We start from the raw sequence: 8,766 nt of genomic DNA, 5'->3' as shown, positions 1-8,766 counted from the left end.
AGCCATCTTCTGATGCCCGTAGTGGAGGGATCAAAGGTGGCCAGACCCTGTGAGTGATAAAGCCAAAAGAAAAGCCACACGTGGCAATGGCCCTGGTTGCACATGTCCTGCATGGCTCTCTGATCGAGGGGAGACCAGGGAGCTGCCCGCCGATGTGGCTTCTGCTGGTGTAGCTCTGATGTGCTGCTGCAGGCCCATCCATCCTCCAAAGTCCCCTTCACCCTGACCCACCACAAGCAACAGCACAGGTCCAGCTCTCAGGGACACCACCAGCTCAGGAGCATACCAGCTGGTCACCTCATCACACACCCTCACCCTGCATACACCCCCATGTTCTTGACAAGCTGTTCCGTGTGCATCTGCCTGTGCCTCAGCCAGGTGGGCAGCTCTAAGGGCTGGTTCTGTGTCCCTAACCACCCCTGGCCTTGCACACAGTAGGCATTGGTAGTGATGCCTGAGGCTATACTGAGTTGGCCCAGGCCTGGTCCCTATAGGCTGTCCCTAGGAAGCCCCTTCCCTCTGGCCACACCAACTTTGATGAGCTTTCTGGGGCTGTCGGGAAGAAGGGGGAGCTCTATCTTCTAACCCATGTTCACCCACAGGGGAGAATTAGTTTCTAGGAGAAACTGAGGCTAAATCAAGGTGGGGTGGCCAGCTGCTCTGGAGCTCCCCTGACAGTCCTAACTTGGCTGCACGTGCCCAGGAAAGCAGAGGTTGTGATGAGGATGCTGAGGTTCTGCCCAGGAAGCTCTGGGTGGCAGGTCACAGACCATGCCCTGACCCAGGGTCCGGGTGTAGGCACTATTTGGGGATTGATCATGCACCAGGTTATTTACTCATCCACAGCAGGCTTCTGTCCTCATCCTGTTTATTTTAACAAATGAAAAAAAAAAAATACCCTTACCTTTCCTGAACTCTTTCAGAGGCACAAAGTGGTATCAACCTAGGGTAGGCTGTGTCCCATGAGGTAGGAACAAAGCAGCCTGGAGAGTCTAGAACAGAAAAGCCAGCTATGGATAGTCCAGCAGGGGCCCGACCAGCTGCCGCAGCTGGGATTCAATTGCGCTTGGGATTGCTCTGCTTCCCAGCAGATTGCTCGACTTCTCAGCAGCCTCTTTCCAAGTGACCCGCCTATCACCTCGTCATTTGGTTAGGATGTCAGAATGGTTTCCAGCTTGTCACTGTAACAGGGAAAAGGTGTGGCCACGTTTGAGCAGAATGCACCTGAAATGAGACTATACCAGCTGCACATTTAGAAAACTTCTCAAGGTGCTGGCATGGGCTTTGCAATTCAGGAAAGAAGCCAAAGGCATGTGAAAGGGGTCAAGAGCAAGCAGCTCTTTTCTGTCTGCACAGACATGCCAAGGAAAGGAAAATAAGTGCACCACAGCAGCAGAGCCTCTACATAGATCTTGAGAAGGACTTCCCAGCAAGGACTTGTTGGCCCACAGTGTTGGCTGTTGAGCAAGGTGATAAAATCTTTGCTGGGATCTTGATGAGCTCACCTCCTTATCAGATATGTTCTTCTGAAGCCCTGGGAAAGATGGGGGTGTGTCAGAAATGATGGCATGAATCTTGGCTGAGTAGCCACGATGCCACATTCCCTGGAATGGTAAGTGTAGGACACTCCCCTGCTCCATCAGGTTGCCCTGTAGCAAACTGAAGCATGAGGAGATAGTGAAAGAGCCTCTTTCAAACTAGGAGAACTGGATGTTGACCCAGGAGTGACACTGATTCCAAGCACCTTTTCTGTAAAGTGAAATGTTGGCCTACACAGACTTCTCCAGGGCTCTCCAGAAATCTCTTGAAGTGTTTACATTCTGTGTCTGCATGAAATGCCCAACTGAAACCAAATTGGTATAGCAGGTGTGGATTTTCCTGATTTCTCCACCCTTTCCCGCCCTCGGTACCCTTGCCAGCCTCCAGGCTAGTTATATTGTCACCCACACTGGCTCCAACCCAGAGGGCAGGTAGAGAGGAGAACCTCAGATGTGATGATGACTTTTTGCCCCAGAAAAGGGTGGAGGGAGTTTTCCTTCTGTTATCTTGCTGCCCTCTAATAATTTTAGGATTTGGTTTGGTGCCAATTTTAAAAATCATTAGTATAAATCATATCTTAGTACAAGTGCCTAGATTTTTTAAAAATTTCAGAGTATCGTGAGGGTGCAGACGATTAGGTTAACAATACTTACACTTTTTAGGTAAGGTCCCTGTTATAGTGTGTCCTGTACCCAGGAGGTGTGTCATGTACCTTTACATTGTGCCCATTAAGTGGGAGCAGCCACATCCCCCTCACTCTTCTCCTCTCCCCTCTCCTCCTCCCCCGAACTTGAATTGAATTGAGTTTTTCTCTTATGTGGGCGTGAATTAGATCATCTACTGGCTTCATATTAGTATCGAGTACACTGGATTCTTATTTTTCCATTATTGTGATGCTCTCCTAAGAATAATGTGTTTCAAATCCATCCAGGTAAATACAAAAGATGTAAAGTCTCCAACTCTTTAATGGCTGAATAGTATTCTATGGTATACTCATACCACAGGTTGTTAATCTATTCCTGGGTTGGTGGGCCCTTGTTTCCACATCTTGGCGATTGGAAATGGAAGTTCAATAAACAATCTAGTGCAAATGTCCTTATGATAAAATGATTTTTTTCCTTCTTGGTAGATGTCTAATAATGGAATTACAGGATCAAATGGAAGGTCTATTTTGAGTTCTTTGAGGGAAAAATGCCTAGATTTTTAAGAAACTTTCCATGGATGTGTAAGAAATATCACCTATATATTCATGGTGCTGTTCTCTGTCCAGTGCATATTCCTTGGGTACCTGCTGTGAGCTAGAGCCTTCTGGATCATTGCCTGTTTGTAGAATAGAGTCTGGTTCCTATAAAACAGGGTGACATACACATTAAGTCCCCAACAGATGTCATCCTGACCACAGGAACTTCAGCGACTCCAGAGTGGTTCCATTGGTGTCTGTGGGTAAGGAGATGTGCTGGACGTGAGACCTGCTCTGTGCCTTTGGGAATGGGTAGCATGTTTGCCTAGATGGAAGGGAAGGGGGGAGAACATGCAGAGGGAAGACATGGTATTAGTAAAGACTTAAAGTTAGACATAGTGTTAGGAAGTTAGGGTGATGGGAGAGGGCACAGCTAGGGTAGAGGGTTTGTGTTGAGTATTACTCAAGTGGTGGGGATGCCCCAGCACAGGGTCTGGGTGCTGGGCTGAGTTGTCAGAGCTGCTATCCAACCCAGTCCCTGTCATGTTCCTTGAATTGTGTATCTTGTATTTTTCTATGGTGTTCTATACAGGTAAATTCTGCCTCCCCCACCCCCCGTATCAGTCAGGATAGCCTTGGTAATGTTGCAGTAACAAACAACCTCAAATCTCAATAGCTTCAACCAGGACCCAGCTTGATGGCAGTTGTCATTTTAAACCAGTCATCATGACAGGGTGAGAGCTCTGGCAGATCTGCGCTGGCAATTCAGCGCTCCTGCCTAGATGCTGCACACGGCACTTCCACTCTTGGCTTTCTGCCCAGAATGGGTCACATGGCCTCATTCAGCCATAAGCAGGCTAAGAAGTACAATCCTATTCAGTGCCTGGGATGGAGGAAACCAGAACGATTTGGGGACTATGTAGAATGGCTGTCACATGCCTCAACTCTAGTAGATGCTCACCAGAGGCCGGGACAGACCTTTTTGTCCCCTCATCTCCTTTACCACATCAGATCTCTGATGGAATTTAAGGACTGAACCCTCTGTGAACTCTGAAGATGTCATAGGCTCTCAATGGCAAGGAGCTCAGAGATGACCCAATCCAGCTCCCCACAGTACAGTGCAGGAACCCCCTCACGTGGCTGTCGGGCTGCTGGGTGTTTCTCAGAACATTGTCAGTCTCCTTGGATAGAAACTTCGTTCTCTGATTCAGCCCCAAGCCCCCTTCTCATAACTCCAGGGATGGCTTTGATTTTACTCCTTTGCTTGTGGCTATTTAGTCTCCCCCAGCAGCCTGGCATGACAAGTCTTTTTTAAAAACTAAATATCCTCATTCCTGCATGAAGAATTTCCTTTGTTGTGGTTCATTGCTTTGTTTATTTATTTGTTCTTTCTCTGTGGATCCAGCCAGCCAGTCATCACTGTGGGCTACAGCGTTCCAGGCTGTGTCCAGGCTGTGTGCTGGGCACTGGTGACTGGGACAATAAGGGAAATAGGCACAGTCCATGTCTGCACAGATGTTAGGGTAGGGAGGATAGGAGCTAAAGCCACAGTGCCAAGGAATAGGGGCATGACATACTGGTCTGCAGGTCCTGTCCCTTCCTGGGTCACCTGGCCCTGAAGCACTGTGAATGTGCACTGTAATTCCTCTTACTATGCCTCCCAGAACTGAGCATGCTGTAGCTGCTGCTGCAGTGAGTCTCTTTCAGAAAAAGCCATATTCCCTGGTCCTCGTGCCTTCTGGTTCTAGCTCACTTGGAGGAGCAGGATACCACATTACTAAACAATATTGACAGTTAGCTTTTAGAGAGAATGATCAGCAGCGATTCACTGAGTGTCTGCTGTATACAGTGTGGACCTCAAACAACCTAGACTCTGCATAGGGAAGTATGGCAGATGTTCTTTTCTCTATCCTCTTGCCAAGTCCAACTCCAATGAGAAGGCTCTGAAAGGTGGAAGGAAGAGGGCAGACCAGCCAGGGTCCCCCAGACCTGATAAATGGTGCAGTGATGAGCTTGTTTTCTCATTGCCTCCTATATCCCACACTTGGTGCTGGAGAAGAGGGGAAGCCAGAAATGCCAGAGGACAGAGACCAAAAAAAAAAAAAGCCAGTAAAATCCTGCTCTCTCCAAGCAAAGGACCAGGAAAAGACAGACGAAGATAGGATAGAAAACTGAGAAAATGACATGAAGGCTGTGTTGACCAGTTGATGGAAGTATTTCAGATTGCATGTGAAAACCCCACACTGTACCCCAGAAGTGCATTAATGTACATAGTTACCGTTCAATAAAAAAAAGAAAAAAAAAAAAAAAACAACAAGAAGATAGGATAGAAAAGAAAGGAATCAACAGGAAGAGACCTACCAAAATAGAAAACTTTGAGACGATAACTGTCCTAAGGCATGCCAGGAAGAACCGTGGCTCACCCCTACCTGTTGCAGCCAAGAGTGAGTGGGATCCTGGATGCTACCCTCACTGGGCTGCAACCAGGCACTCCTGCCCCAGGGCAGTGTCCATGAAGGCCAATATGGAGCTGTGACTTCCAGCCCTGCCAGCTGGTGAGGAGGCTCCCCACCCATACCTCACGGTTCATTGGAGACCATGCAAGAACCTAGACTTGCACCCCTACTTGGCAGTATTGGGGTACTCCTTCCCTCCATGCTGGGGTGGTGTCAGAGAAGGCCTAATAGAGAGTCAGACATTCACAGACACGCGGTGGCAATGAGGCCAACTCCCCTGCAGTGTGGGAGGCAACCAGGTGGGATCTGAAACTCCCCTCCCCCTCAGCAGTAACAGCACACCTTGGGACATCAGAGGGGGGTGAATGGGGAACCTGGATTTCCACCTCCACCTGGAACTAGTGAGGCTGAGTCCTCCCTGCTTTTCCCCTGCCAGAGGGTATCACAAAAATCCAGTTAACATGGTAGCATGAAAATGTTGGTTTTAACTGAAAACCATGTGTCATGTCAAGAACTACAAAGATTTCAAACTTAATGGAAAAGACTATCAGTAGATACTAATGCTTAGGTACTAAATTGGACTTCATCAAAGTCAAACCTTTGCTCGGGGATGGCCCATATTAAGTGGATGAAGAATCAAGTTACAAAGAGGGAGAAAATACTTGCAAAACAAGATCTGATGAAGGACTAGTTTTTAGAATACATAAAGAACTCTCAAAACACATCACTGAAAAATAATCCAATTAGAAAATGGAAAAATACATGAAGAGACTTTTTCACTAAGGAGGATACACAGACGGCAAATAAGCACACATACCAAATACTCGGCGTCTTTAACCACTGGGGAGATACGAAGTAAAACCACTATGAGATATCATGGCACTGCTATCAGAATAGCTAAAGTAATTTTTTTTAATTGACAATGCTGAATACTGCTGAGAACACAGAAACTAGATCACTTGTACAGCTTTATTTGCAATAGCCCCAGACCGGACACAACCCAGGTGTCCTTCAACAGGTGAATGGTTAAATACACCATGGCACTCAGCAGTGGAAAGGAATAAACTGGGGACAATGAGGCAACCTGGGCGCATTTCCAGGAAATTTATCCTGAGTGATAAAAAGCCAGTCCTCGAAAGTTGCAAACTCTATGATTCCATCTAGACACCATTCTTGAAATAGCAAAATTATTAAAAATGAGAAACAGGCTAGTTGCTGCCAGGGGCGGGGAGTGAGGGCTGGAGGGAAGTGGGCGTGGCTACAAAAGGGCAGTAGTGGGTGGGGCTTTGGTGATGGGAATGTCCTGTATCTTAACAGTATCAATGTCAGTATCTTGGACGTGACACTGAACTATACTTTCACATGTTTCCCCTAAGAGGGAAACTGAGTAAAGTATATAGGGGTCTCTCTGTATTATTTCTTACATGTGAATCAACAATCATCTAGAAATAAAAACGTTAATTTTTTATAAGTATAGCATTTTTTTTAAATTTCGTCAGAATCTTACTTTGAAGTTCCACCTAGAAACCGGAAGGAATAGTTCTGAGGAGGGGAGGCACCTGCTTTCTCCCCCATCTCCACCTCGTGGCTCTTAGAACATCTCTGCAGGCCTCCTACGTCACCCCTGGGGCCCACCCATCTCTCAGCCCCTTTCTTGCCCTGTCTTCCTGTGGTTCTGAGTCTGGTGCTGGCCGGAAGGGATGGCTTCCGGGGTGGGGGTGGGGGTGGGGGACTGTGGAGTTCAAAGAAGGCCTTGTTGTGCAGGATCCTGGGAGGGTGGGATGGTGTTGAATGGGAGCCTTGATTTCCCCCTCTGCTGGAAACTTTCTGCAGGGGACAGCTAAGTGGTCTCCCAGTATTTCAGCAGATGTTGGACAAGCAGTCAGCCAGAAATGGCCCCTGGGTGGCTCAGTCTGGGACAGGTTCAAATAACACGGCCCATTAAAAACTGAAATCTCAATCCTAATTAGCACAAAGAGTGGGGTGAAAGGGTTGGCTTAGAAGAAATAAACCTGGCCGTAGACTTCATTTGATGTCCCCCACCTCTCCCTGGCCTTTGTCTGGTCTTAAATCAAAGACGAAGGGAGTAGAAGAGACAGGATGGACGGATAGACACAGATGCCCCAGAGGGAAAGGAATGGCCGTTTCTTCTCCTGAAGTCAGCTCTGGTGCCACCCGGAAAGCTGTCTCTGCTGGTTTCTGCTCTGCTGGTCTCACGCTTCAAAGACCTGTTGGGGTCTGGTCTCCCTCTTCCCCAACCAGATGTGGGATGCTGTCCTTGGTGCTGAACACACACTCACAAACACATACACACAGTGTTGCCAGGATTGGGCTGTTTCTCCTTGGGACTTGCCCTTCCCACCACCACCTTCTGCACTTGTCTGTCTCCTTATTTCCTCTCTGATTGAGCAAATCCAAGTCATCCTGAAAGTCTGCCAGGTTTGGGCCTAGGTGGAGTTTCAGAAGCAGCTTACAGGAAGTCTGAGATCTGGCCCCGGTGATGACTTAGGGGCCAGGGTAATGTAAAATCTCTCACGGTGTCTCTCACATGTCCACCTGCATTCCCCACCTGCATTCCCTCACTTGGGAATCACCAGTCTAGTTCCCAATGCCCATGGACAGAGGGGACACACAGGGAGGCCCCGGGAAGCAGATCCTGTTTTTTCCCACTCTCAGTGCCAGCCTATTGCCATTTGAAAGTCTTCCTTGGGAGCCTGCTGTCCCTGAGGCCAGCAGCTTGGGGAGCAGGCAGGGGTCATTTAGGATCAAACCATGTGCCAACTTGAGTGGTCCTTTCCATCTCTGTGACTCCCGGTGTGAGGGCAGGGCTGAGGGTCTTGGGCCCCACAGTCCACACAGTGCAGAGCCCCAAGCTCACACCCTCAGGTGGGCGGAGACAGACTGGGACTCTAGGCAGGAGCAGGGGGAGGGCATTCTTTGGGAGGATGGAAGGAACTTCTGTCCATTGTTTCAAGGTATGACTACCCAGCTAGCTCCCCCGGGAGCCCCATGTCCGTGAAGTGAGGGAATTCATATTAGGGTCAAGCTGGGCTGATTCCCTGGTGGTGGAATCTGTGGGGTGACATCCTGCTCTGAGAAGGGTGTGGACCAGGACCGCAAGCCCTTTGAGGACTAGGGACTGCACCACCTTTTCCTCTCTGGTTCCCCGAGCTGGGCCCTTTCAGCCCAGCTGCCCACTTACTGAGGACACACTGGCTAGCCCCAGTGTCACCTGACACAGCAGATGTGCTGGAGAGATCCAGACTGGCATGCTCCAGAATTGTCTAGTTGGAACTTCACCCAGTCAGGGGAAGAGTCCTGCTTCCCCTACCCCCCATCCCATTCAGCCAGGCTCTGCTGAGTTTCTAAACACTCACAGCCTGGAATTATCACTATACACACCTCCACATACACACACAGCAAAAATTATAGAAGAGGCTTGTTGCTTTCTCTGCACTTGACCTTGCATGCTTTCTATCGCACAGTGACTGGCTGTCACCTTGTTGCACGCATGGTGCACGGAGACCCTGTCCTCACACGCCACCTCACACCCTGTGTTCCCTCTTCCTTCTCTGTATGTGTCATACTCCC

At 48.7% G+C, this 8,766-nt stretch overlaps 1 protein-coding gene across 7 annotated transcripts in view; it reads left to right on the top strand.

Annotated features, from left to right (window-relative positions):
- Nucleotides 1-8,766, top strand: part of CTIF (cap binding complex dependent translation initiation factor) — a 308,199-nt gene that overhangs the window by 87,704 nt on the left and 211,729 nt on the right. The gene's annotated exons all lie outside the window — the stretch shown is intronic.

Source organism: Otolemur garnettii, unplaced genomic scaffold (assembly GCF_000181295.1).
Source record: "Otolemur garnettii isolate 467f Iridium unplaced genomic scaffold, OtoGar3 scaffold00012, whole genome shotgun sequence".
Classification (NCBI taxonomy): domain Eukaryota; kingdom Metazoa; phylum Chordata; class Mammalia; order Primates; family Galagidae; genus Otolemur; species Otolemur garnettii.
This window is presented reverse-complemented; position numbering and strand designations above follow the sequence as displayed.